Consider the following 5,364-nt stretch of genomic DNA (forward strand, 5'->3'; position numbering starts at 1 on the left):
CTCACATAAAATAAAATAGCAGACCGTGTTTAATACGTAACTGCCACCTTACCCAATTGCAAGGGAACCTTGCAGGAAAGAGGCAAAAGGTGGACTTCAGCCAATTAAATAAGTCTATTTGGGTCTTCTTTTATATTGAAGCTAATCGACTCATTTCCCTATTAATAAATTAATTTTTTATAAATGACGACATTTTCCTCTACATAGAGATTGGGACATTAAATGATGTCTTTGAAAGATAAATAAAATTAAAACTAATACTCTACCAAAAGTCACATAAAATAAAATAATATAACGTGTCCAATCCATAATCGCCACATTAGGTGACTTGAAAGAAGAGACAAAAAGTAAGCTCTGTCAATTAAGAAAGAACTGAATGTGGACTTATTTAAAATAACAATTTCCAACACATGGCCAATCTTTTCGTAGATAGCCTTGTCTACGATTGCATTCAAACTTCATGTCTCCTCGGGTCTTCTTTTATATTCAACCTAATCACTCATTTCTCAATAACTGAACAAAAATAACAAAAACAATTGTAGCCAGTATTCAAGACTCGCCTATTTAAAATATCCAATCTCTTTTCCTTCCTTATTTTAGTTTAGAAGTGATTTAAAAACAATTTTTTTGAGTTGCTTCATTTCAACTCACTAGCCAAGACCTCGATAACAATCGATAGCAATCCACAACCAAAGAATAAAAATACAAATGGCTTCAGTATTTTTTTTCTATTAAAAGAATAGTTTCAGTATTCACAACCGTAAAACCAATGGCTGCTTGCATGATATGTGCTTTTTTGTCGTCTCTGACTACTTATTTAATTTCTTGTGTCCTTTCACCGGAAAAGAAGCTTACTGCTCATTAATTTTTTATTTTTTTTTATAGAAATCACTCATTAATTACATTATCTTTTTTTAATCTCAAATAACAGATCTTGAGATACTCAGCTGTCAAAGTCAATCTTTCTAGACAGCTTTGCCCATGTTGAGTTCGAAGTTTATAATCTACTTAAGTCTTTTTTTTAGTCTAAAATAATAGATCTTGAGATACTCAACTGTCAAAGTCAATCTTTCTCATAAACAGCTTTGCCCACATTGAGTTCGAAGTTTATAATCTACTTAAGTCCTTTTTCATGTTAAAGCTAATCGCCTCCTTTATCCATTATTGAAGAACCTTCTTTTTCTTCTTGGTGGGCTCTATTATTAAAGAACTTAAATATTATAGCAAGTGTTCTAAACTCCCAATCGTATCATTTCATGGACCAACCTGACCTAGATATCAATCGGTAGAGACACCAAAAAAAATAAAGAAATTACCAAGCAGCTTCATAATTCACTTCAGTAAATTCAATGCAGAAATTGCCCACTAATTATATTAGATGAACCAATAGGTAGTCCGTATAAGTATAACGATTAAGGTTCTTAACTCTTACAGTCAATCTTTCCCGTAGACAGCCTTGTGTACTTTTGTTTTCAAACTTGAAAGGTGTTAAGAATTATAATGGTCTTTTGCAATCTGAGTGCAAAATAAGAAAATCACAGGCAATCCTTGCCGAATCTAAGGTCCCTAGCCACCACTACTCCATGCGTGTAAGGCTTCAAGAACTCTACTCAAACTTGACTACTTCCATGCGTACAAGACTTCAATATCCAGACTCAAGCTCAACTACTCAAGAGACTCCAGCAAGTTACATCTTATTCACAAGTGGATCAGACTCAAAGTTCACTCAAATACACAAGAGACATAATTTATACCAAACACAAATAGATAACTTGAGTAATTTGAACTCTAGAGTTAGAGTCCAAGATTAATGTTGAGCAGGAGTCTTGTAACTATAAATATGTAGTAGGTACTACAGTCAATCTTAAGGAAGTAAATCACATTCTCATGGACATAGGTTGCAAAGATCAATCAAATGAACCACGTAAAACTGAGTCTCTCTCTCTCTCTCTCTCTCACACACACACACACACACACCCAAAAACGTGTCTCTTTGATCCTAACTCATGGCCTTTAACATGGCATCAGAGCTCTAAGTTCCCACCCATTCGTATCCCTCCCTCAATGGCTTCTTCTCAACAAAGCTTAATGAGACAAATTATTTGTTATGGAGATCTCAGATTGTTTCTCTTCACAAACTATTTGAGATTCTTGATGACTCTTCTCTTTGCCCACCCGCTGTTATTCCTGATAAAGATGATGCTGCGATATTTCGACTAAATCCAGATTATCAAAAGTGTAATCGTCAGGATCAACTATTGATGTGTTGGATCATTGCTTCCCTTACTGAACTAGTTCATGCGCAAATTATTGGTTGTTCCACCTCTAGAGAAGTTTGGTCCAAGCTTGAGCAGATCTATTCAACTTGCTCTTCCACTCGCATAACGCAACTTCGCCTTCAGATCCAAAATAAATAAATAAAATAAAATAAAATAAAAGAAGAAAAGAAAAAGAAAAAAAGAAAAAGAAAGAAGATTTAATTCCGAACTCTGCTCTCTATCCTATTTTATCGATTGATGCATGAGGTGCATGATGCCAAGCAAATCCAAACTATCTAATCTGAAACTTTCTTTAGGGGATCCAAACTATATGTTTTTATTATCTACTTAAATGTTTGTTTCCATTGCGAACTTCCCATAAGTGGTCTCTCTCACAGAGACCTACATGGAACAAATAAGTTGAATAGAACAAAAAAATGTGCTATTTTATTTGGATTAAAAATGTCTTGGACCAAACTTAGAAGAGAGGGAGTCCAAAAAAAAATTACCCTAAATTCAATACCCACTTGCATGATGTGGTAGAAATAGTACTCCATAATTATATTATCTTTATTCATCTGAAGCAACTAATACACGATCCACACTCACCAATAAGATTGATTAATAATCTGAAATGCGACCAAACCATACTTAACATACAACTCAATTCAAGAAAAATTGCAGAAAGTGAATAATATTTGATTAATTAGCCTTGCGAAACTGGAGGATGTTGCTGCTTCTGGAACCCTTGTTCAGCTTCTCAAACGTAAGGGTTCTCCAAAAAGATTTAGATATATTGTAGTCTAACAACTTCTTGGAATTTTCAAGAGTCAAGTCTCCATACTTCAATACGTACGTTTCTCGTTCCGAGTCGATCATATATTCATACTGATGCTTTAAATGTTCACATAAGTCTTGTACCGTGCAATCGAATGGCATTTCTGCTGTTGCTGTAGTTTCAAAATCCTTCAGCCCCACGTCACCAATTACAAATTTGCTTGTACACTTGAAACGCTGACGTTCGCTGACCTCTTCTTTTGGTATTACAAGTTCTGTGTTGGGCATTTTAACTCCTGAAACCATATAGTGTGGCCACTGCTGTTCTTCTTCCCCTATTCCATAACTTTTTCATTGATCGAAGCCAAAAGGAGAAATTATGAATCACAAAGAATTGGACGATTTCATGAGTTCATATGCTTAAACGAAATGGAATACAAAAATAGAATAGTAAATCTCTGAATAGAACAACAAAGTAAAAGTTACATGAAAATCCTTACCTGACATATGGTTTGAGGGGTCCATGTTTCTCTTTTAACTTGTCATTTGGGGTCCTCAACATCTCTCCCAAGATCCATTTGTCTATCATTGACTCACTCATTGAATCTATTAACTTTTGGCAATCCTCAGAATAGGTGTTGTCTGCCTGTACATTTGCAGGCACAAACTGCAGTTAATAAGAAGATTTGAATACACAGAAAAGAAGAAATGAAAGCGAACACGCGAGAAGACATACCATTGAGTGAAGAAGTGTCTGCCAAGGTTTCTCTATGATCCAAACCAGAAAACATTCAGAAGTTAAAAGTGTAGGTTGCAGGTTCAAGTTTATTAATTAGAACCTCTAACTGAGTGAATCCTATTCCAGCAATTCACTGGATCTATATGCAACCTTCATATTAAGGGAACTACAAAGGTTGGATATACATGAAAATGGAAGTACAAGAAATAAACAACAGTGAGTGGTATTACCTTTGAATGCCAAAGCCCGTGAAGCTGCCTTTGAGAAAGATTAATGGTGGTGACTTGACATCTCAAACGTTCTATTTATATTACACATTCACAAGGCCAGTAACGATTTGAATTTAGAATTCACACTTCTTAATTGTCTATTTGCCTTTTTTCATAACCACAGGGATTAGCTGGACTAATGACACTAGTTTAAAGGAAAATAAGGTGGACCTAAGCCAATTAAAAAGGAGACTCAATGTGGATTTCCTTAAAATAAACACTTTCTAACACATGGTAAAACAACTGGTACTTTTGCGTTCAAACTTCAAAAGTCTATTTGGGTCTTCTTTTGTATTCAGGCTAATGAACTCATTTTTCTATAATTGAAAATCAAAAAAGATCACAACGGCATAGATCATGCACTAAATTTGAAATACTTGATAAGCATTAGTATTTTGAGTGAGGTGGATGATAGAGTTGTTGTACAGCACAAGTTATGTGGCAGCACAGATTATCCATTAAATTTGCAATACACGATTTTATAAAAATTGCCATGATCACTTGGTAACATATACTGGATCTATGTTGCATAAAAATTATCTTATTTGTTTAGATTGAACATGAGCTTTATCTAATTTTGTTGGGGGGGGGGGGATATTACATATACCGTCTAAAAGGGTCGATTTCGCGACCTGTCCACTGAAAAGTATGGACTATGGATCTTATCACTCTACCAATCCTGCATTAATTGACAAAATTTATTGATTTGTTACAGTTGTACTTGCTAAGTTTCGTCATAAACTTATCTTTTATTTCTAGAAATGATGAACTCAATCCAATGAATGGGAGTTTACGTGGAGGAGGAAGGATACCATGTATGTTTTATTTTGTAGGATATTTTAATTTGAGAATTTTTATTGATCCTAATTCTTAGGAGGTCATTGGCTCTTCTAACAGGCAAGGCATTTTTCCATCTTAAAATTTTTGTAAGAAGATATTCTTTTGGAATATTAGGGGGTGTAAGCCAGAAGGTAAGAGATCAATGCTATACAAATGTTTTTTTTTTTTTTTTTAATTCTTAATTTTAATACAAATGACTTTAGCCAAAAAATAAATATTTTCAAGAGATCAAGTATATTTTGAAATTTTTGAGCTTCATGAATTATTATGTAAATATTATTTTTGTCTAATTTTGAGATAATTAAATTCTGCCATAAATCAGAGTAACTTTATAAATCTACATAACCAACAAATAAAACCTTCAAGGGTTTTTGTTCATTCCCTAAGTAACATTGATCCTTTACAAACGTTGACCTTCTCCTGTAGATGGAGATGGGGACGTCACATATGTCTGTGATGGGAAAAAAAAAAGAAAAAAAGA

At 34.0% G+C, this 5,364-nt stretch overlaps 1 long non-coding RNA gene across 1 annotated transcript; it reads right to left on the bottom strand.

Moving 5' to 3' along the window:
- Positions 1–2,752: 2,752 nt before the first annotated feature.
- On the bottom strand, positions 2,753–4,070 carry LOC149016632 (uncharacterized). The gene is made up of 4 exons (XR_016173681.1): positions 4,005–4,070; positions 3,772–3,803; positions 3,536–3,681; positions 2,753–3,381 (listed from the first exon to the last, which is right to left on the bottom strand). It is a non-coding gene; the product is annotated as an uncharacterized LOC149016632 (long non-coding RNA).
- Positions 4,071–5,364: the final 1,294 nt, after the last annotated feature.

The sequence above is a fragment of the Hakea prostrata genome, chromosome 5 (genome assembly GCF_041222555.1).
Source record: "Hakea prostrata isolate BN-2017 chromosome 5, UWA_Hpros_2, whole genome shotgun sequence".
NCBI classification, from domain to species: Eukaryota; Viridiplantae; Streptophyta; class Magnoliopsida; order Proteales; family Proteaceae; genus Hakea; species Hakea prostrata.